This window comes from Ostrinia nubilalis, chromosome 14 (genome assembly GCF_963855985.1).
Source record: "Ostrinia nubilalis chromosome 14, ilOstNubi1.1, whole genome shotgun sequence".
NCBI lineage: Eukaryota > Metazoa > Arthropoda > Insecta > Lepidoptera > Crambidae > Ostrinia > Ostrinia nubilalis.
In genome coordinates, this window is record NC_087101.1 from 2,004,385 (window position 1) to 2,029,884 (window position 25,500).

A 25,500-nucleotide genomic window follows, 5' to 3' on the forward strand; every position below is an offset into this window, starting at 1 on the left:
TTGCACGCGAAATTAATTCATGCATGCTGCGCGAATTTCATGGGGGCGTTTAGTTCCTTTTTATTCTCAGAATCCCGTGGATGCGAAGAAAAGAACGAATATGCATTTTATGCATACGAATATTTTGCATGCAGAAAAGCATATTTTACTGAGAAGCGAGAGGTTTGTTGAGGGGGAAACTTAAGTGATAATAGGTTGAAGAGCTATTTTGCATTGTTAATTTTTTATTTGCACCTGGGATTTTTCATTATATCTGGGGCATACAAAAACATACGAGTAATTTAGTGATAAATATTTGCTTGCACAAATTCTAACAGTAGATAGATGTGCTTTTAAGCACATTGATGCGTGCTAAATATAAATTAACTAGCTTTCCGCCCGCGGCTTCGCCCGCGTGTAATTTTGTCTGTCACAGAAAAACTTTATCGCGCGCGTCCCTGTTTCAAAAACCGAGATAAAAACTATCCTATGTCCTTTCCCGAGACTCAAACTATCTCTATGCCAAATTTCATCAAAATCAGTTCAGTGGTTTAGGCGTGAAAGCAAGACCACGCAAGACAGACAGACAGAGTTACTTTCGCATTTATAATATCAGTATAGATAAAATACAGTGTGAGTCACGTTAAAGTGTACATATGAAAACAGATGAAACTAGACCTATTTTTATCGACAAAAAAGAGGTCAAAAAATTTTTGAGATTTTTTTTAAATTTTTTATATAATTTTTTTTCTTCCAATTACTTATTGTAAAGAAAACGTAATAACTTTTAAACTAAGCGGTATATCCTGATAAAACAAAAACAGTAATAATGCTAAATAACAGGCAATACTAAAACAATACATAAAATACACAAAAAATGCCAACAAATAATAAAAAATGATACTTTTTGAAAAAAATCTGCTTAAAAATTCGTATTTTTTTGGTTATTAGATAAATTTCTCCAAAAAATGCCCCTATAACAGATGGTTTTTATTACTTTTTATTATTCTCTATCGTATTACTTTTGTAAAACTAAAAATCGCATGTCTCTATCCCTATCACAACATTTGCTATGATCGTTTGAACAAAGGCCTGCCACCACATTTTTCTCCGCTACAGGTAGAGACAATTTTAATTTTAACTCAAATGCTTGTTTTACTTCGAAATCTTTTGTTTTTATTTAAAATCTAACTTGTCTTTATCTATACTTATAATAAATCTGTAGAGAGGTCAATTCTGTACATGAAATATATTTTCAAAATAACTATCAGGGGGTGATAAGTGATCGATACTGATGCCAAAAATGCAATCAGTAAAATTTTTGTCTGTCTGTCTGTCTGTCTGTCTGTCTGTCTGTCTGTCTGTCTGTATGTTCCTTATAGAAACAAAAACTACTCGACAGATTTTAACGAAACTTGGTGCAATTATTCTTCATAATCCTGGGCAGGTTATAGGATACTTAGGAATTCCCACGGGAACGGGCATTAGCGGGAAAATCCTTTTGTATGAAAAATCTAAACCGCTTAAGTTAGACGCTTGAAATTTGGCAAGCAGATACCTTAGTAAATTTAAAGCTTAGTTACAACAGGATATTGCAAAATTCTCACGGGAATGGGAGTTAGCGGGAAACAACATTTGTATGAAAAAATCTAAACCGCGTAAGTTAGACGCTTAAAATTTGGCATGCAGGTACCTTAGTAAACTTAAAGCTTAGTTGCAACAGGATATTGCAAAATTCCCACGGGAACTGGAATTAGCGGGAAATTCCTTTTGTATGACTGACTCACTGACATACCCACGCACAGCCTAAACGGCTAAACGTAGGCACTTGAAATTTATAAGGGACGTAGCTTAGGTACCGTAGAGGTGCACTAAGAAAGGAATTCCCGAAATTCCCACAGGAACAGGAATTACCGGGAAAATCCTTTTGTATGAAAAATCTAAACCGCTTAAGTTAGACGCTTGAAATTTGGCATGCAGGTCCCTTAGTAAACTTAAAGCTTAGTTACAACAAGATATTGCGAAATTCCAACGGGAACGGGAGTTAGCGGGAAAAAACATTTGTATGAAAAAATCTAAACCGCGTAAGATAGATGAAGGGGGTAAAACGGGATCCACGCGTACGAAGTCGCGGGCGGCCGCTAGTCAAAATTACAAATCTAGAGTCACTTTCAGTTTCGTTGTTAACGAAGCGTTGAATGGCGCGCCCGGAGAGGCTTAGTTCAAACGATAATTGCAAACGTTGTGATAGGGATAGAGACATGCGACTTTTGGTTTTACAAAAGTAATACGATAGAGAATAATAAAAAGTAATAAAAACCACCTGTTATAGGGGCATTTTTTGGAGAAATTTATCAAATAACCAAAAAAATACGAATTTTTAAGCAGATTTTTTTCAAAAAGTATCATTTTTTATTATTTGTTGGCATGTTCTAGGTATTTCATGTATTTTTTTAGTATCGCCTGTTATTTAGCATTATTACTGTTTTTATTTTATCAGGATATACCGCTTAGTTTAAAAGTTATTACGTTTTCTTTACAATAAGTAGTTGGAAGAAAAAAAATTCTATAAAAAATTAAAAAAAAATCTCAAAAAATTTTTGACCTCTTTTTTATCGATAAAAATAGGTCTAGTTTCATATATTTTCATATGTACACTTTAACGTGACTCACACTGTATTATAGACAAATCTATACTCTTTTGGTAGCGGTCTCTTCCAGATAAATCATGGTGAAAAACAATTCAGCAATTAAGTATATTAATTTAAAGGTGGATTCTGTATGAATACACAGATTGCATTGAAATAATTTTATAAGATGATAATAGTACAGTTTGCTTCTACGGTCATTAATAATAATTAAGCTTTTTCGAATTGAAGAAAATTTTATTATCCATAAAAGGTAGTGGTTAACCTGATTTCAAATATTTATTTCACTATATAAAATAATGGTAACGTTGTTTGTGTGTATGGTACTACAAAAACACAGTAAGCGCACTTCGGCTTCCATTTGCCACTTACAAATTTTAAATTCTCGCCAGCATTCAAAGTGCACGCGCAACGGTCAAGTGCACTATGTGGTGTTACACGTAAAGTTAAATTTCGTTGAGTTACGTCACTATTTAAAACAAGCTTATAGTTTTGACAACTATGCTGTCAAAAAACTTCAGTATAAGCTTTAGTAAATACGACATCGCGACAGCCACATCAAGCCAAATTGTGTAGCATTATGTAGTTGTGATATAAGTGCAATGCATTAATATACGAAATCCTATTATATTACTATTGTTACGTTCCTGTCATATTTCGCTTGCCTATTGTATTGGATTTCTGTAAAAATAGGCTTAAGCTTGTAAATAAATAAATAAATAAATAATAAATAAATAAATATTATAGAACTATATACTTAGACTAGTACTCGTACTACTTACTCAGTATTAGATTTTGGTTCTATCACCTTGTACCTATTTTAATTACTTTGCCTCCTAACATTTGATTAAAAAATCTTGAACGACTAAAAATAAAATGCGAACAAAAAGGTAATTAGCCAAGAATGGGCGGTAAAAAGGTGCTGAAACGAGAAAAAAAGCAATTTTAAAACACCTCCATGCTTTCTCGTAACGGTTTCGAGCGATTGTGCTACGGAGAGCTACCCAAAATGTTCCCGGCAGGAATAAAAACTGATACAATGTAAGCTTATACAGTAGGCTACCGCAATGGCGACTAAGGAAAAGGAACTTTCTACATAAAAAAATATTGATGAGTTCCGCATTTAGAGCTATATTTCACCGGGACACCATGGCGGCGCAACCAGTCGCCGGCTACCAACAAAATGTATACAGCTCTATAGAGAGTTACTCACCTGGTGTCCGTTTGGTTGCGCAAAGCTGCATACATTTTGTTGGTAGCGGCGAGTGGTTGTGCCGCCATGGTGTCCCGGTGAAATATAGCCCTTACTATTGTAAATTAAAAAATATAAATATCTACTTAAATATTCTGATAAACTCTGTAGTTCCGGTAAAGTAGACCACCTCCCTCTTCGAGTGAGTATCGTAAGAGGCGACTAAATGAAAAGTTTGATAAACTATGGCCTCCACAACCCGTTTGGCCAGCGTGGGGAGTGTAGTGCAAATCCTTACTTCATTTGCACAGATTGTTTTACCAGGCGATACGCGTCACGGCATAATTTCATCGTTGACAAACATAGTAAGGGCTTATCACTTCATTCGATACATTTCTTCGCGTGCGCGCATGTTAGGCTAGCATGAAGCATGATTGTACTAACTGCAATAGCAATGGAACTACTTTTAGTTTTAGCACTTATTTACTATCTTATTTTCTTCATTTCATCTAAACACACTTTGGGCCAGCAACCCAAAGTATGTCTTAGGCTCTGATAGGAGATGTCGCCATTTACATCGGTCATGTGCGGTTACACGCCGGTAGCATGTATCTAAGCAAGTAAAATTACTGAATTGACATCCCACTGTGTCAAAATTTTCACAGCAAAAAGAAGAACAGTAATTAGGTACGTCGGTAACCACTCCGGGTTTGAGCGCACATTTTTATAAAACCGCTCTCTATTAAAACCGGGAGCGCGCTGACGACCCGAATTCTGATGAAAACGATGGTGTATGTTCCTTGGTTTTGAATAGAGTTACTCGTACTTGAGTACAGTATTGTTTTTTCAAGCAAGAGGTTCTAATAATAATTAATTCTTCAATTTTTCTAGCTCTATCAGCTAGCAAAGTAGTTCAACGTGTAACGTTATGGTTTCGGATAATTATTTTGTTAGTTTTGACATTGGAAAAGGAATTTTCAGTAGGAACGTATTTTTATATCGTTCCAAAAGGCTTTGCAGAAGAAATACAATAGGTACTATGGGAAAGTTACGATACGATATCTTTAGTAGGTATTGAAGTAATGAGTAACTATTGTTAGAATAATTTGGTTCTTTGAAACCTGCGAAAAATGGAAACTCTAAGAATATACATTTTCTTGCAAAATAGCACTTGTTACAAGGGCATAAAATTGATGTTTCGTCGATTTTACTCTTAAATATAGGGCTATTATTACACGTTCCTAGTTATATCAGTGTTCTCAACAAAAACTAACTTCTGTATAGAAACCATCCAAAACCGGTACAAAAGACGAAAGTCTACCAATACCTTTACACGTGCTCCGAGCCTTAGGCCCACAACACACGGTGAAAAGCAAATTGAAACCAGTTTCAAACCGGTTTGAAATGGTCGCGTCATGTGTGGTCTCTCAACGGAATCTATGGCAGAAACTTAGATGCAACTCAAAAGTAACTAGAAGTTGCAGTTTCGTTGCAATTGCGTTTCACCGTGTGTTCTGGGCCTTAGTCGTTGTCATGTAAAATGTGGGCGCCCTCTATTGGCTGTTGGGGACATTATGAAACGGGAACGGAAAAATTATGTAGCGTTACTACGCCTGTGGCGGGTGGCATAGTATAGATTGAGTCAGTAAGTAAACCTCAATGGACACTGGTATATAATTATTACAATTGTTTATATATTTTTTTTATCCACAACGAGAAAGCTCTTAGCCTGTATCTCACCTGATGGTAAGTGACGATCAGGCCGAAGGTGGAAGCGAGCTTCACCCGAAATCCTCAACCACGGAGGAACTGGCTATCTTACCTCTAACTGCCGGAACACAACAATGCTGTTAACATTGTTGTTATGGCGACAGATAATATAACACTTTTTGCATAAAATGTACTTTACACTGCTTTAGCCTGTTCGCGTCCACCTATCAATGCGCTCCCAAACGACGGATTACTCTTAAAAACAGACGACTAGACTTTTATTTTAAAGTAATTGAGATACAGTATTGCAAACGATTATTAATTAGCTGCTGTGCTAATTATTTTGTATGCTTAATGTAGGTAGGTATATGACCTTATTTTGTATCTCACAATCTTAGAGGAATCAGTTTTTGGCAACAAAAAGACATTTTTAATATTTTCAACGTGAAGTTAACGCTATTGTTGCCGTGTTGTTTAAACACTGCTTTATTTGTTACCATAAAGATACTGAGCTATTGTTCATTATGTAACTACGCCCCATGGCGCTTGTCTTCAGAAATTTGTCCCGCAATATTTGGACGAAGCCACTGAACTGTAAGGACTTGGAGCCATTTATTATACTACTCTTGTGATACAAGTTTTATTAGTTGCCTCTTAAGGAAAATAAGTTCGCTTACGCCAATAACGCTTTGTCGTAAAGTGAAAAGCATTGGCGTAAGTGCCTTATAATAAATTGGCGTTATCATTACGTACGTTTTTGGCAAATCATACCGTAAAGGTATTTCTACACTACACCACTTCTGTGTAACATCGTATGATACAAGTTAAAGCTCAAATGAAATAAGTTACGTACCCGCAAATGACCAACGGTATGTTCGATGTAATTATGACGGTGAGTGAGCATTAAAATTGTATTTCTCGTAACTCCACGAGAAAATGTTACACAATTTTATTATTTTGAAAAATCAAATTATTACAGAACAAAACATATACTCAGTGATCGCCTTGCAGGTAATGCTATATTGTACACACACCTTATCGTGACGTAACGGGCTTAACGGCATAATAATTGTATCCTCAACACGAATATAATGTAAAAATATTGTTACGTGTTATTTTTCTCTCTCATCAGTACATTCATAAGAAACATTTTTTGCAGTGAATTATCATGGAGCTAAGTTCAGCAAAGTAAATAATAAAATATGATAATAATTTTGAGATCATTTTGCGATAAAGCCGTACTTTTAACTTTATTTTTGGCCATGGCCACAGGTTTGACTGAAAGGTAGTCCTACTAATATTATAAATGCGAAAGTTTGTGTAGATGTCTCGATGTTTGTTACTCTTTCACGCAAAAAGTACTGAACGGATTTTGATGACACTTTACAGTATTATTGATTACAACCCAGAATAACATTAATTTATGACGATATGTGACAAACTGAATTTCACGCGGGTGAAGCCGCGGGCAAAAGCTGGTATTTCATATTTATGTAGCGCTGCAGCTGCGCTACATATATGTATGGATACGAGTCGCGCTACTGCAGCGCGACTTAGAAGCGCTATAGTCGCGCGACAAAAACGCCTATAAGCGAAAGCGCTCTTAGCCTAGGCGCAGATCACCGACTTTTAGTTGGCCGATAGTTGGGTCGAGCTGTTAGTTAGTATGGAGATGTATGAAAGTGCGCACATTACACGCCAAGAGCTTCCTCGTTGTGGATAAAAAAGAAAAAAAAAATAATATCGGTCGATCCTTCATGTAAATTAGAATCGGGTTCAACTATCAGCCAACCAAAAGTCTGTGGTCTGCGCATAGGCTAAGTACGAATGGCGTTGATAAAGTCACAATAGTACCCGCTAACTGTGCCATATAAAGCTGTAAGTGCCCGCATACAGACCCAATCTACTTAAAAACACACAACATAACCCATTATTCTATTGTGTCCAACGAAATAGGATGATAAAATGGAAGTTTTTCTCTGAAAGAACCCGGGGTTCCGTCTGTAATAGTTGAAATAAACTAGTTTGAAACACTTACATCTTAATACTTATTGGTGGGCCTTAGTTTAAGTGCTTTAGGTTCTAAAAATATACTGTAAAGTGCTTATATCTATTTAGATTGCTCAAAGGGAAATGTAGTAAGTTGTTCGGTCTTTTGCTTATAGTGCTTCTTTGTTATGTTTATTAATGTTTATTGGCCTAACATTGCCATCTTTTCAGAATAAAATGACACTGTAAAGCCAGCGTCAAAAAGTCCATGACACCCAATGTGGCCAAAAAGTTGACAACCACCTTATTCCAATAACAAAGACGTGTTGCGACCTTTTTAAAACGGACTACGAGAGGTCCCGGGTTCGATTCCCGGCCGGGCAGAAATTGAAATGATGAATTTTAATTTCTGTGACGGGTCTGGGTGTTACTATGTATAATACGTATGTATTTAAAAAGTATATATGTAGTATATCCGTTAAGCTAGCACCCATAACACAAGAAAATTAATTGCTTACTTTGGGGCTAGATAGCGCTGTGTGAAATTGTCCAAAGGTATTTATTTATTTATTTTTTGGCTCCTTTTTGTGACACGAACTATTAGACGCTGACTGTACAATTTAAAGTTTCATTTAAACCTCGATCATTATAAATTCCAAACCTGACCTTTGCAAGTTTATTTAAAACAATGCAAATTTAAATTTGGTATTCCGTCGACTTGTAAGACCGGGCTTATCTAAACTGACAAGTTTTCACTGAGCGCCCAATTTGTGGCCCAATCGACGCGTGTGCGCAACGATGTTTAGATAAACCCTAACTTCAGTTTCATTGGCAGTTACCACCACTCGGAATTATAGGGTGTCCCAAAATTAACGAAACTTTTGAATTAACTAGAAAACATAGTTTTTAGCCCTTTGATTGTATTATTTTTATTGAATCATAATGATAACGAATGGCACGCACGCAGCAATGCACTCGTTTGTCGAAATTTACCATGACCATTCTGCATAAATGTGGCTGAATTTAAAATTTTCATCAATTTTGGGACACCCTTTATAAATACTTTGGAAACACACGGGTACGGAACTGTGAACAGAATGCTTGTTACTTCGAAACATTGTAAATTATTCAATACTCCGTAAACTAGTGAATACACAGAGTTATGTTTAATTATTCTAGCGTGACAAACTCTGGTTGGGTTACGTCTTGAGTTAGGATTTCTACGAATCCTCAATAGGAAGACTGGGGCCAGTTTACCGGGAGACTTGTTTCTAAGAAATGGAGTTTCAAACCCAAACATCGTCTACATCTATCTATAGAATAGTATAGACTAATAGAAGATGGCAAATCAAACTGAACTCTTTATCATCTTACAAAATTAAATGTGTACCTAGATGATATTTTGCTACATATTTTACAGTTTTATGTGCTGTTGACTACTTATACAAATATAAAGTTGCTGTTGTACAAGTTTTCTTTTACTCTCATTCGGGTAGACTTATAAAACCATGTAGTTTTGTGCCCGTCCCGTATCGTTAAAGTTCAAAATGTATTCAAACTTTTTGCGACCAATCTAAAACTACCAAAAATGCCTCGCTTGACCTCTATGTGGGCACATTTTGCCACCACTTTGTTCTAAAACGAAACCAATTACGAAGCCCACATAGTAATCTTCAAATTACCGAACACAGTATAATCTAGGTTCAGTATTAAAGCTGACTATTAAACTTAATTAAAGCGCATCGGGCGCGCGCGCTAAACCGCAAGCTATGTTTTCAGGATAGCCTTTGATATCAAACACCGGACTAGCCATGCCAACATTCTGGGGTTTGGGCAAATTGTTTGCGAATTATGGTTTCCTTATCAAGAACCTGGAGCTTGGAGGTATCTTGTTATTACAAGTGCTAGAGTGGAGACCAAGATTAAATGTAGAGGTGACCTCTAGATGGCGGTTGCAAGAGAATAGTTGACATCAAGCACGGTAACGTGTATTGGGATTTGAAGAAGCTTTGCATATTGATAAAAACCTTTACAATAGTATGTATAGTTATAATGTATGTATGTAGTTATAGCCAACTTACGGCGTCCGCGAAGGATTTGAAACGCTTTTCCTGGACATTTTCCTTAGTGACAATATTCCTGTCAAGGTGTGCTATGTCCCCTAATTCAGAGTCTTTTTCCGTCTGCAATAAGACTTAAAGTACTTTGTATTGGTGCTTGAGCTACATCAATAAACAAAACTAATTATATTTTAAAACTAAACTGACAACATAAACCTTTTGCTTCATAATAAAATACATCTAACTGGCCGTTAAGCCAAAATGCAAATGCGAAAAATAATACTCTCTCAAACCATCTCGTTCTACGAACAACTGGAGAGAAATAAACACTACACAATAATACAACGGAGCTCAGTTATGAGGCAGGTCATAAAATAAATGAATTATGAAACAGTTTTTACAATACCAACGCTAATATAAAGGAAACCTTATTTCTTTCCAAGACTTGTGTACTTGGATAGTGTTATAGTGTAATAGAGATACAGTACTTTCACTGTAGGTACCTACTACAAATAGGATCACTGTCCTTCAAAAGTAAGTATCACATTTGACATTGCAATAATTTTTTAAGTAAGTACCACAAGATATTATAATACTTTTGAAGTAAAAAGGACTTGAAATAGAGTATAATCTTATAGAAAGCTGATAAGATTTGCTATAAATCGATTTAATTTTACATTTCTAATTTCTATAGTTTCGAAAATACATTAATTTTAAAAGTGTGATACTTACTTTTGCAGGCCAGTGTATCTACTTAAACTCGTATTAACGTAACTAGAATAGTTTATGCTCGTATTGATGTTTTTTCCCAAATGTAAAGTTTTAATCCTCTCCTAATTTAACGCACTAAACCCAAGAGGTACTTCTGATAAGGTACAGGTATTTTTGACTAAAAATAACATGCAAGCATTACCCAAATGTTAAATGGTGCGCGCTTCAGCGATAAAAGCGCTTTGATCGGTTGACTGGCTCTACGACTCTCATTCTCTGTCGAGTATTTTTAATCATGATGGGAGATCTTTCACCTGATGAAAAGTGGTGTTCAGGTTGAAGGTAAAACCAAGGTTCACCCGGAATCCTTAACCACAAAGGAACTGCCTTTCTTGATTCCACCTGCCGAAATACAACATTGTTGTTATGGCGACGAATTGAGCGATGACAGGTGGACTAGAATATGCCATTAGCCACACCAAGCAACCTCCAAAAATATTGTCCCGGCTGTGGATCGAAGGGCTTTTGGGTCTGATGTAAGACGTGGCCCTACCACTAGTTGCCCCAATGAGAATTGAACCTGGACCTCAGGGTCTAAGTTAAACATCTTACCACAGATGCAGAAAGTATTCAGTAAGCAGAGAAAGTAATCTAAATATAATAAAACTCAAAGGTGACTGACTGAAGTCGTTGAAGAAGATTTACTTAATGAATGGCAAAAAAGATGGGATACGTCAGTCAAAGGACGTCACTTATATAAATTCTTCCCGAATGTACGCGAACGTCTAACTAGGCGATGGTTAGAAATCGACAATTGCTCGTCGCAGTTCCTCACGGGACATGGCAACTTTAAACATAAACTTCACGAATTCAAACTAGTTCCGTCTCCTTTTTGCGAGTGTTCCACTGATGATATCAGTCATGAGCAGTCTGCCCATCATATCTTGTGGGAGTGTGATCTTTGGAAACATGAACGTGATATAATGCTTAATTCAATACAACATACATCTGTTTCCGCAATTTATTACACCGATCTTGTCGCGACAAGGAAAAATTTCCGTGCTTTTAAGCGATTTTGTGAAAAATATTATTGGCAGGTAGTTGTTAATTGCTCATAAGATAGGCCCCCTTAATTTAATTTATTGTCCGTGGTGCATAATCTTTTTCTTAAAGGTTTTAAACCTTTGTTTGTCACCTGTCATCCGCTTTGCAATGGAGGGAAGTCGAACCTTAATTTCGAACTCGTCCTATGTTCTTCTGATTAATTTCGTTGCGGGTCCAATGACAGTTTAACTTTCCCCCGGGACAAACTTGACCTTCATTGGTTGGGTTTTTGTGGCGGTCAAGCTGTAGATCCTGGCTACACAGGAGTTGCAGTGGTGGGAACGAGAGGTGGGAATAGTCCCGTTGACTGACTGACTGACATAGTGATCTATCAACGCACAGCCCAAACCACTGGACGGATTGGGCTGAAAGTTGACATGCAGGTAGATGTTATGACGTAGGAATCCGCTAAGAAAGCATTTTACGAAACTCCACCCCTAAGGAGGAAAAACGGGATCGACGCTTACAAAGTCACGGGCGGCCGCTAGTTTTCAGATATAATTTATTGTTAAAAGCGTGAAAATACGACTCCAGGCGCTTTTTTAGTGCTATTACTGCATCTTACCCTACTGTGGTTCCTTCGTGGTTTAAGTTTCTAAGACTCGGATAAGTCTAGAATAAGTTACTCGGCACAGTCTTTTGGTGAGTGCACTATTCAGATCAGAGTACGAGTGCAGTTTGTAACACAGATTATTAAAAGTTCTGATTCTTAGGGGTAAACAACATTTCTGTATAGAAAATTACCTTCAACTTCTGGAAAAGGAGTTTGAAGTTTGTTTAGAATACGGACGGAGAGCACATCAAGCTTACATTGTAGCACATTTTGGCTTCTTATACCAGGTGTTAGTTTAAGTATTTTTGAGGTCGGTAGATCTATTCTGGTCAATTAAACACTGGATACTTAACTTGCACATAATGCACATTATTTGTCTCATTTTAAATACAATAATCACTCCCGCGCGTCCCTCTAATCTGACGTTTCTCGCGTGACATTGATATTACTTACGTCAATGTCACTCTAACAGCAGCTCATTGGCTATAACGATACCGATATTTTAACGTTTAGATTTTTTACAGTTAATATCTACCACTTAATCCTTTGGTGTAAAATATTAAATGTTAATTATTGTTTTCTTGTTACAGGTTCTAGCGACGATTCTAATAAAGGTAATATTATTTTTTTAATTACATTTTATTTCATAGCAATTGAGAATGTTACTAGGTATGCAAAATCACTTGAAACCTATGTTACAGTTAAGCTTGTACATTTACAAATACATTAGTTTTTATTTCATTCAAAAATACCCAGTAGTTATGATTTTATAGGCATTCAAAGTTCGCTTAAATATTGAGTCCCGCCGACGGTCACGTGACCCCGCGTGACGTACCTTCACAGTGTCCGCTCACTAGAAAACGGATAGAAACATACTTAAATACATTTTTTTTTTGTAAATACAAACTTATTATACATATTAACACCCAGACCCATCACAGAAATTAAAATTGAACCAAACCCAAACTTGATGCGATTGTGTCGTTTTATTGCGAATTACCTTCCAGCTTCATCATTAGACCCTGATTACTATATAGAATTAAAATACTCATCAATACAAAACGAACGAGCCCAAACTCGATGCATTTAAGTCGTTTTATTATAGAGTTCCTATGGCCACCTTCCAGCTCCATCATCAAATCAGCTCCATGTCATCATAATATTGCATGGTCATCCAAATCACATGTGTTTGCGAAATTTCAGCTTAATCGGTTGCCTGGAAGTGGGTCTTAATTCAGCTTGCAAGATTCTACCCATACAAATATGAGCCAGCCACTGTAATATGACGTCACGCGCATAAAATGGCGGGCCGGCCGCCGCCCGCACTTTTAAAATTCAATATCTTGGAAACGAATTGACGTATCGAAATAATTCTTTCACGTGTATTTTTTATTTTTAACAGAGAATACAGAAAGCTAAAAAACAAAATTAGTGAACATTCTTCATTAAAAATGCATGTTTTTCTAACCTTTCTTTAGCATTATTAAATCATCTTAAAAATTATTCCTAGATTATAAGTACGAGTATTTTAGATTCATATTAATTAATCGAAATATTAAAATAAACTGAATCAACATAAATTATTTTGCGTCAGTCTAGTGAGCTTCATAGATTAGACCCGGTCTCGTAAATTCGGATCCTAATTCGCAAAGGATCGACTAATTTAAATCCAAGACGAGGTTTCTTTAGTCCAGCGGTTTCCAATATTCTGATGTAAATCAACGAAAGATACAGCTTAATGATAGTATAAAATTAATAACTCAAAGTTCTTACTAAAGCCTGGTTTTTTTATTTTTATTTTTGGTTGCTGTCGCACTCGCACACTTACTGCGGGCGCCCGTCACACAGTCGCGACATCAATATAATTACGCGCGAGCGATAAGGATGGATAGCTTGGGGTCATTGGACAAAATTCTACGTGCTCACGGACCAGGCTTTACATACTATACTCTGGCCAAAGACTTGTGGCAGGTGGTGTATAATAACGTCGTATTCACAAACGATGCTTAAGAGAAGCAGCAAATCGAACGCACAGCTTTGAATAGAGCTCCGTGATTGGTTCACGTGTCACCCTGTGCGTCCACGTGCACTGTGAGACCTCATAGTTATGTTTGTGAATGGGCGTTACACTCTATACATTGCTTAGCTATTTATTAGGTTAGCTATGTATACCTGTAGTAAATAATAACTGTAACAAAGTTTATATTTGAAACTGTTTTATTTAAAAGGTTGGCAAGCAATGTTTAAGCCAATTATGCATGGTTCGCAGGCTGATTGTAAGGGACCCAGACTCCTTTGGAAATCTGTCTTCCCAAATACCGGAATCTACATAAATTTGCTATTGAGTGATTGGTAGATTTATTTCAATGGCACGTCTGTTTTGAAACTAGCTTAAGTACGAAATGTTGGGTCTAGAATGCCCACCAATTTAAAGGAGGTTTGAATATTTATGTTGTATTTTAATACTTACTTTGAAGTATGATAAAAGAGAATTACGAAAATTTCTGAAGGACCAAACTATTTGCTAACAGCTTATTAAAATTTAAAGCGGAATATTTACGTTTAATATCAAACATAATAAAATACAACAGCAGTATACTTACAACAACTTTAATACATTTTATTTTAATTATTTCATAATATATTATTTTATATTTGATAATTTTAATAATGTGCTGACTTTCGACTACTGATTTATTATACTACGAGTACTACGGTGCTACGATTTTGCTACGGCACCGCGCCCGATTGCTGATTGCTACGTAGCTACAGCTCAGTGTACTCGTAGTATAAAGAAAGCCGTAGTCGAACTTTTGCACTGATCACAGAAACAGAAATTATTTTTAGTACCTACATTTATTTTTAGTAGAAAACAGAAATTATTTTTAGTAGACATTCGAGAATATTTTTTTTATTTGAGACTGAGAGAGCAATGTGACTGTGAAAAATAATGATACAGAAAGGGTATGATTAAGTTGCAATATTATAAATTAATCAAACATATTATTGTATACAAATCGCGGATTTTTTCAATATTATGGGCACGTCACTAAAAATGGTTTTCAATTCAATTTGTTATTTGGTGTGAACGCGGCTGGGGACTCTGACTAGCTCTAACTTCATCACAAAAATAACACTTAAGTTTACAAAAACTGAATTATTAGCACCAAGCAATTTAAAAAACTAATTAATTCAGTAACTCGCACACATCTTCTTGAAAAATGAACTTTATTAACCAGAACTCAAAGAATAGTTTTGTTTGAAGTCTGCAACTACATGGGAACACCAAGTGATTTTCTCTCCTCCATTTTTAAGTCCATTGCCAACATCGTTAAAGTTTCGTTAATTATGAAAGATGCCTTTATTAATTATTTTTATTTGCGAAAAATGTGACAGCTTTGAAGATAGTGCTCACGCAGTAAAAAATGGATGACACAATATTTTTAAAAATACTCAAGTTCGTTAAATAAAGCAACATTTTTTTATAAAACAAGGCAATTAGTAGTGAACTCGATACTAATTAGATGAATTTTTATTATCCTCTGGATTACTCTGACTAATGCAAATCCTATAGAACCTACTTCTACAGCTTGACAACTAAAATAATTTTGTAAACTGGTGCAAATTACGCAAGCATGTGAGTGTTTAAAAACGTGTTCTTTGAATTAAATACTTATTTTTAATGAAGCTTTCGAATGGTAGTCTAGTGCAAATTCATCGTTTAGAGTAGGCGCATACCGTTGATTTTTCGTCGGCCGATAGTTTAGTCGGGCAGTTGATCAGTATGGGCATGTATGGGAGTGCGCACACTACGCCGATTCGATTTGGCCGATTCTTCATACAAATTAAAATCGAGCACAACTATCGGCCAACTAAAAATCAACGGTGTGCGCCTACTCTTAATTAAATGTAAGATACTGCAAACATATTTTATGGTTTTGCGGTATCATTTTGACATTTCAAACTAGAGCCCGCGAACGAATTCCGTGCGACTTCGAAATTTCGAACAAAACAAATGCCGTTCAGCCTGTCGTTCCAAATTGGACCGCAAGGAGTTCGCACTTCGCGCTGATTTTAACGCCCGTATTCACAAACGATGCTTGCTTAAGTGGATCAGCAAATCGAACGCACAGCATTGAATAGAGCTCTGCGATTAGTTCATGTGTCACCCTGTTCGTCCACGCGCACTTTAAGACCTCAAAGTAATGTTTGTGAATACGGGCGTAATTTGCCAGAGCGTTCGTAAGGGCTTGTTTCCAATGAGACATCCCGTTTTTTGCAGGACCCCGTTTAGTAGAAGGTATAGGTGTTTTAATATTAAAGTTTACATGAACAACCCGTTTGCAGAGTCCCGCAAAAAACCGATCTGTTTGACTTTGTAATTCAAATTTCAACAGTCCAGTTAGGCGGGATTATGCTTTACTGGATCTCACAAAACTGGATGGCCCTGAGAACGAGCCCTTAGTTAGACGTTGCAAACATATTTTATGGCTCCGCGTGGCTCCGCGACATTATTTTGACATTTCAAACGAGTCCCGCGAATGAATTCCGCGCGATTTCGAAATTTCGAATAAAACAAATGCCGTTCCAAATTGGACCGCAAGGAGTTCGCACTTCGCGCTGATTTTAATTCGCCAGAGCGTTTATAAGACGTATTTATGTTCGAAATTTAATTTGAACTTTTCGTTTGTGTAGTCACAGACGTTACTGAGACGTGTTTTAGGTTTATTTTTCTTGTGAAAACTTAATAAAGTTTTATTTATTTTTGGAACGGGCGAAAATAACGGTGTGAAAAATGATAGCGCAATTTGGAAATGTTTTTATAGTTTAAATAAACTGGCTGAGACTTAATTAATTAAAACAATTCAGATGAAAATAAAGAAGACAAGTCATTCTTCTGAGAGAAAATGAAGGCAGAATTTATTTGCTAGCATTAAAACCCACATAGCACAACTGAAAACATCTTTACTACCTACGTAAAAAATAATTTCGATCAAGTAGTGCTTTAAATATTTTGCCTATACGCCTCATAAAGTATTAAAATGTTAGACCTAAGCTCACACGATGGACTAAGAAACACATTATTGAAGCAAACATTGTAACCCTATTTGTTTAATAAATTCAGTTTTTATCAAACAACCCAATACATTACTTAACATACGTTATTATGTAGTAAATTTTGGTATACCATTACGTCAATAACTGAAGTTATTTCGATCGTTTCCATTTTCCATTCATTCTAATATGAATTTTAATACCCCATTTGATGTTATCTTATCACACTATGTGCGTTACCATTTGGGAATCAAAAACAAACTGACCTATGCCTTTGAAGAGCTGTTTAACATAAACGAGTTTATAATTGGCCCGCGCTCGGATTGGGGTGTCTAAATAAATTGGTTTATAAAGGAAATGTATTTAATTTTATGTCAGAATGCTAAATTGCCTTCTTGTTTGGATGTCGGGCGGCCAATTTATGTGTTTCGTAGCGTCAGGTCTGAGGTACGGCCAAATTGCGTTAGGAACTTTTCCATGCGAGTTTAAGGTTTGCGCGCCATGCGCGTTTAATTTCAAGACGCGGTAATTTCATTTGGATTTCAACTGCGAAGGGTTCTGTTACATGACATGTGCGGTTTCGTTTTAATTGGGGCAGAATTCGTTTTATGGCTCTTGGAGGGCGAGCATTTGGTTTGATTTGATGTGGTTAAAGTAAATGGGATCTGAGAATTTTTCTAATTTGAATTTAAATCTTTATTTTGCGTATTACGTGTTTACATGGTGTTATTACATTAAAATAGGTACCACTTAGATACCGCTACGGAATTGCGAGAAGCGATAGCGAAAGATATTATAAGACTGTCAAAGTCTAAATATTTTTTTCCCATTTGTATACAAAAGCGGTTCAAACCGTTAATTGACTACCTAACTAAACAACTACTGCGTATGTATGTGTCATGTATTTTATGCCATTATTTCAGACACAGTATTAATTTCACTGTTTCATCTCAAAATATGTTATTAAAATTACATTTCGATTAAGGATTTGACATCGTCAATTAATTCATAACTACTCACTTCCTTAATTTTTTTTCTTATAAATATTTACACAAATAATCAAATTCAAAATTGAGCTATAGCTATAATTGCTCCATTAAAAGATACATCACAAGGGTTTTACTACACTAAATGATAACCGTATAAACTTGTATAGGCAAACTTAATTTGCCCACACAGACCCTCGTTCACAATCTATCCATTCAGTCCGAGACGTTCCTTTAGACAATTAGCACCAAGCAATCAGTCCGTTGAGCACGTCAACGGACTGATTGCTTGGTACAAGTTCTTTACAAATCTTTCGAATAGATTTTACATTATCAAGGAAAGAGATCTTGAAATAATACGGTGACAGACTCGAATAATTAGAGAGGGGAAGGTTGGATCACTATGTCATTTCAATCTTTAGATGCATTTTTAATGGCATCTTTAACAAAACCAGCTTTTGAATTGTATTTTTAATACATAATAATATTATTAACAATATTATGCTCCCGTACAAAAATTGCGCTCTACCGAATTACATTCAAGGTGAAAGTAATAACGTTTTAAGATATCTGTTATTGTATGTATGTACATTAGGGTGGTCCTTATTTTTCGACTTTTGAATTATCCCCGGGGCACTTTCTCATTTGATTATATACCTCTAAATATGAAATTAGCTTTTTTTGTTTTTTTTTTAGTTAAGATTTAGAGGTCGCTACCAGCTGTCAAAATATTTACAAAAGCTTTGAAAATCTTAAATCATGGTTTCATAAATGTTTTATTTAAGTGTTTATATCACATTTTACCTGCAATTGAACATCGCATAGATAGAATAGACAATCGCTTCTTGTCCCCTTCTCCCCTCAACCCCTCTTCTGTACCGACCATGGTACCGACGCGTCGAGATACTAACAAGTAAACTCTTATATCTTAAAAATAATTGATTTAAATATGTACATTGTACATAATATCTTAGTTCATAGCAACAACAATAATTTTGTATGTAATATTTTTATTTGGCTTTGGCTTTAAAAATAAATGAATCTAACAAATACAGATTTTGTTTTTATTTAAAATTCAAACCTTGGTAGCGACCCCTAAATGTCTTTTAAAAATTTAAAAAAAAATAGTGAAAGACTTTCATATGGTATATATTCAAATTACGTGGTGCCCCGCAAAATATAAGAAAAATTTTTTTTTTCGTAGGTATAAGGACCACCCTAATGTACATTGTAGGTATTGTATGATATTTTAGTAGGAAACATAATAGTGCGTAAGTTAAGCTTACGTAAAACTGAATTACTTAGTTTTATTTTTAAAATCTAATAAAATAATGAACATTATCGCTCGTTAATTCAGACTATTATGCAACTATGAGCTACACTGACCTCTAACTTTGGTCAATTACCAGGGCGTCCCATTTGCTAAGAGACTTCCTTATAAACCGTATCTTATAGTAAAAGCCACCTGTGTCCCTTAACACCATCTCTACCGCTAAAATTAGAACCACGAGTAAGGCTGCGTTCACATAGCGCTGCCTGATGTAGCGGATTAGTGGAGGGGTAAGGTGTATGGTATGGCCAATCCTATAGTTTATTTATTTATTTCTATTTTTATTTAATGAGCAACATAATAAGCTTACAGAAAAACCAAATGTTACATGTTATATGCGCCCTATGGTCTCTGACACTCTGATTAAATGACTGTCATAATGTGCTGTGCTTTTAGAGAGACATTTGAAGAAAATATTTTTATCCGAAGTGGTTTCAGATAAATTAAAGTCACTAAACATTCATGATGATGAGGTCAAGTCTCGACTGCATAAGAAAAACCCTCTATAGTTAAACAGGCAAATGGAGGATTAGGTCAGCACTCCCCACATTGCTGCATTAAGTACTCGTAGCTAAACGGATTGGAGAGGGCTTATGTTCGTAGGTATCCTAAAGTCGACTCTCTATGTATTTTTTTGTGTATTATCTACTTTAGTTAGATTTTTGACAGAATCCCTAATTTACTTTGTCCATTAAAGCATCGTATGGTAATAGTACCTATTATTAATTGTTAAAATTCTAAGCCTAGGTGCAGACCATCGATTTTTCGTCGGCCGATAGTTTAGTCGGGCAGTTGATCAGTATGGGCATGTATGGAAGTGCGCACATTACACCGATTTGATTTGGCCGATTCTTCATACAAATTAAAATCGGGCCCAACTATCGGCCAACTAAAAATCGGTGGTCTGCGCCTAGTCTAAACGTTAAAAAATTGGTATCGTAGCCAATGAGCCGCTGTCAGAGTGACATTGACGTGAGTAATGTCAATGTCACTCTAGAAATGTCAAAATAGAGGGACGCGCACGGATGTCTCGGCATGCTTTTATGCTAGTAATCAAAATAAGGCAATATGTCTTTAAATCCTTTGGAAGTCTTTATAAATAGACTTCGGACGCAGGTTGGCCGTAGTAAGGACAATCTGGTCAGGTGGTGATTCTTGGATGGCTTAAACATGGAGTGCAGGTGCGGTTTTGTTCCCCAGTCGATTTAGACATGATGTCGTGCCTGAGCAACTGCACTCAGGAGGATTTGATGAGTGCTGCTGACAACGCCACTTTTGTGGCGGAGTTTTGGGCTGACACTGTGTAGGTTTGTTGTCGACACGAAAAGAAGAAGAAGGCAATATAATGTGCAAGTTAAGTATCCAGTGTTTTTATGAAAGTAAATCTACCGGTATTTAGTATGTAGGTGAGGACGCATCTTAATACCGGTAGACAAATTGGGTTACCCCTAAATTAGATCGCTCTGAACCCCTTGGGCTAAGCCATAACCAAGGCCCAAGATTTTACATTGCAAATCGAAAATTTTACTTCTTAAACTTGTTTAACGTAGTATTCAAATATTAAAAAGTACTCGTGCTAACGGCTCGGGTCGCATTTATATGCATGAGTGTGTGGCTGAATATTTATCTTGCTAATAAAAAGTAAATTACTTTGACTCTCTAAAAGTAATCTTCAATGAAGAACTACAAATTTTTTATAAGTGTCGTCGAATGAAAATAAAATAAGTTCAAATGAGTTAGTTCTGGAATAATATTTTATATAAAAAGTTTAGTTGTTAATGGAAATAGACAATGTAATAAAGAATATGGTATGGTTATGGTGAGAGAAAATAATAATGACGATCAAGTATTTTCTACTTTTTAAGGCACAACGATTCTATACGTTTCTAGTAACTCAACAGTTAATCCTAATTTAAACAACTTCCCAGTCTTCTTCGGTTCAAATTTTTCCAAAAATTTAATACTTATTTTGTTTTGACTAATTTTCATACATAAAAGGATACTTTTGACTGCAAATTTCCAGTAATTCCTTTCAGTCCACCTGTTAGCGTTTTGCTCTTTTTCCTCGTTACATTTTACTGTATCCATAACATTGAATCCAACAAAGGGAGTAAAATTTTAGCTATACGGATACTGGAACCGGTTGCATCCAGTAAATTCCGGATCATTCCAGAACTCGGCCATATTTCGTGCCGCGCGCCGACATCTCCTTGAGAGAAATTTAATTCCAAAGCTTCTTGTGCTTAGTTTAAGCTCAAAGCTTATGTTTCACGGCGCACGATATTAGTAAAAGCTTGAAAGAGACTTGGAACTGATGTAGAAGAATATTTGTTTATTGTTTACAAAGAATATTGCGATGATATTATTGTTGGTAAAGGATTCTGGATAGATTAATACAATAATAATATGAATTTTATAAAGTTTTAATTAAGGATATTATGAGGAACTCGCTTTTGTCTGTGACTACACCCGAATAAATTTCGGATTACCACAGAAATACCTCATTGTGCAATAAAAAAAGTGTAATAAAGAAGTATTTCCTTGGATCTTAAACTGGTATTTGAATCGGTTAAATAAATTAATAACGTGAAAGTTAGCAGACAGACAAGCAGAGTTACTTTCGCTAATTACTTCAAAAGAACTTAGGTATTTATTTAGATTAATTCCATAGCCCCATTAAATACCACATTGTAGATGCTTAGAAGTTTATACACGATACACCAGTGGCCCTCTAGTTAGAATACAAGATTAAATTAATTCTGATGTATGCAGTCATGAACCTCATTGCATATGCGAACCACGTCACTTGCTTATGAAATCCTAAACAAAAGTGCCGTGTCAAGCCCCACAAACTGGTAAACGTCGAAACTCATTAGCACAACTTTACCGCTGACCTAGGCCATCTTTAGACCTCAGGCTGTACACATGCACAAAATCAGCTCGACTATTATGGATCCTACGCCGCTTCTAATAAGACCGTTAATAGACTGCTCTGGAGATATGAAATGTCTGGTACTATTTTGCCTCGCAGTAGGATAGGGATTAAATTTCGGAGCGGGCTAAGTTATGAGATAAGGGAAAGTCAGGAATAGAAAGTGGTTAGATTAGGACTTTAGGAAATAAGATAATATGAATTTGAGCCAGATTTCGCTAGATTTTTAGGACTCAAGTGCTCATAATTAAGAAGTAAGAGCTTCACCAGAACCAGGCCTGGCTCACTCCGCGCGGTACATCCGATAATTACCTACAGCGAAGCGCCCCGCCGGCGGGTATTATATCAGTCGAGTGTCACGCGCGCGCCCGTCAGGACGCTGGCGTGCGTTGTAGTACGTACCTAATTCTATGATCGAAGTATTATTTAAAAATGGACATAAAGAGAAAGAAATATTGTGCGGCGTTCGGGTGTTTAAATTCGAAAAGAAATCTACCGGATTTATCTTTTTTTTCGCTTCCCAGAGATGCTGAAAGATATGTTATCCATGTAGGTAATCAATAATTCTTAGGATAGTATAGGAACCTTAGATTAATAAAGCCAATAATTAATCTAAGATAGGAACCTAACCTACCATGACTACTGCTCAGAATGCGTTCGTTCGTTTCAGCCAAATGACGTCCACTGCTGGACAAAGGCCTCTCCCAAGGTTTTCCATAATGAATGCGTATGAGTCATGAATGCTACATACGTACCTCATTAAATATAAGAAGATTAATTATTTTTTCACTAGACAGCAACCCTAACAGCGTAAGAAGAGTTCAGAGGCACGCGATAGAAAGAGACAAAACTTTTAGGTGAATAAAATTGTAGGTACGTAGTGCTGTGCGAGCTGAATTCCACTTTATCGCGTCGTAGCAAGACTCGCATTTATTTAAATCGTCTTGCGGAGTAATCCTTCTGTACCTGTACTATTACTTATTATATTCTGTGCCAGAACTATGTATCGATAGGTCGGCACACAAACTTTAGATTTTGATTCTGGTGGCTGTGCAAGTTCATACATTATATAGTCTAATAATTAAAAACAAAGACCATTTCGTTTAAACTTAGGTCAAGGACCTGGATAATATTGAACCTTCTAATCGTTTTATTAATAGAGTTTCTATTTTAAGAAGATGAAGGTCTAACACTACAGTACGGAAAATTACTGTACTTATTATTATTCTGTGCTAATACCAATAGTTTTGTAAAGGAAAATTTTGAAGAGGAGGCTGACAATAGTGTCTGAGTTTCTCGTGGTGTTTTTTCTCAACACTGGCCCACATTTTTGTCCTGAATCATTAAAAGGGTATAAATGGAACGTGTAAAAGCTTTCTAAATAAAAATATTATTTTTATTTTTCATGAATTAGTGTTTCTTATTCCTTGCACCAAGCCCAGCAGTTGCCAAGGCACATCTCCACAATTTCGCAGATTACCGTTGTTCCGTACGTTGATATCTGAATCTGCATGGCGTTTTGTTATTTTTCATAACCTCAAATGGGGGGAAACGTTGTGATAAAACCTCATTTGTACCAACGGCCGAAGGGTTGTGCTGTACTTAACCTAGTACGGCGGTTGCATTTTTATGAATGTTTTTGTTTGAGCGAAGTCTTTGGGGCGAGTTTTGTGAATGTTTCTTTTATTATTATGCCCATTGCCCATGATTAAACTGGATCATATTTGTTTTTATTTTTATATCGCAAAATGTGTCAAAATTATTTCTAAGTACAAAGTTCTTAATCGCTGATGTCGTAGATGATTCAGTTTTCTGTTAGTATGCATTAATGTTAGTGATGCTGAATTATTGATAGTAGTTGTGCTAGTTTCAATAAATTTTGAGGTCTTTGCGTGTATTAGAAGATGTGTGTTTATTAATTTAGGTGTTTGATTTGCGATCTCATATTGAAAAAATATCTCTATTCCTTTTGCTTTTGGATTGTGTTACGATAGGTACGAGACTTGTGTGTTGTGATTGTCAAATCGTATGGAATTTTCGTCATAAAACGTCACATTGCGTTATATCAAATAGTCGTAGATTTGGTTCATTAACTGATACCTACTGTACTAAATCTTAACAATCTGCTTTTATGTTTGACCACCTCGTAAAACTAAGTTCGTTCGTTCGTTTCAGCCGAAAGGCCTCCCCCCAGGATTTCCACAAAGACTGGTTCTTCACCAGATCGTCGGCCCACCTAGTGAGAGGCCTGCCCACGCTACGTCTTCCGGCTCGTGATTGCCACTCAAGAACTTTCCTCCTGCCCCAACGGCCATCAGCTTTACGAGCTATGTGCCCCGCCCACTGCCACTTGATTTTAGCGATATGCGGAGTATGTCAGTCACTCAACTGGTTCTCCTACGGATCTCTTCATTTCTGATTCGACCACGCAGGGAAACTCCGAGCATAGCACGCTCCATCGCCCGTAAAACTAAGGGCAAAATATTATTAAATGAAAAGTTTTATTACACCCGTAGCAGAATATTATTCTACTTTCCCCAGTCCCAAACAAAACATCATGCAATCTTATTTAAAACAGGCCGGGTATAATCTCATAAATATGTTTCACCAACTTTTTCCAAACAACATACGTGAAAAGCTCTTGAAAGAAAGAATACACATTATCTGATGTTTTGCGAAAGTTCATTCATATATCATTCCAAGTTTCGTACTTCTGAGATAACTCCGCTGTATTATGTTAATATTCTTATTGCATTTCATAATATCCTTATTTATTCGATTTGTAAGTTGGAAAAGTCTCAGGTGTTATGGTTACAGCTGTAAGTTATTTAAGCTTTATTACAATCAGAGCAGAAAAAGAAGTAGGACTGACCGGGTAATAAATAGGTACAATCACAATTGTTTGTTTATTTTTTTTTTTTTTTTTTTTTAAAGACTTTATTGCACACACAACAATGTTCAGTACAAAAAGGCGAGCTTAATGCCATAAGTCATTCTCTACCAGCTGACCTTGAGCAAAACAGAGATATTGAGTAGGCGGTGCTAAAAAGCTACAAAAATGTACACAATATAATACATAAAATATTATAATATATATACATAAATACATACATATAATTTATATAAAATGGATGACGAGAGGTAAGGGAGGATATTCGTATTGTATATGACTAGTAAGACTTAAGATCCTATGTCCCCTAGATGGGGCAGAGGGCGTCCACAACAGTCCTTCATCGCGTTCGGTCTTGAGC

At 36.1% G+C, this 25,500-nt stretch overlaps 2 protein-coding genes across 2 annotated transcripts in view; both read left to right on the plus strand.

The window, feature by feature from the left end:
* The window catches only part of LOC135077965 (acyl-CoA:lysophosphatidylglycerol acyltransferase 1-like), a 542,351-nt gene that overhangs the window by 494,669 nt on the left and 22,182 nt on the right, over positions 1-25,500 (plus strand). The window lies entirely within an intron of this gene.
* LOC135077963 (connectin-like) overlaps positions 1-25,500 on the plus strand; it is a 360,246-nt gene that overhangs the window by 104,044 nt on the left and 230,702 nt on the right. Inside the window, exon 2 of the mRNA XM_063972503.1 lies at positions 12,537-12,560. The gene's annotated coding sequence lies outside the window, so the exon portion shown is untranslated. The remainder of the gene's footprint in view (positions 1-12,536; positions 12,561-25,500) is intronic.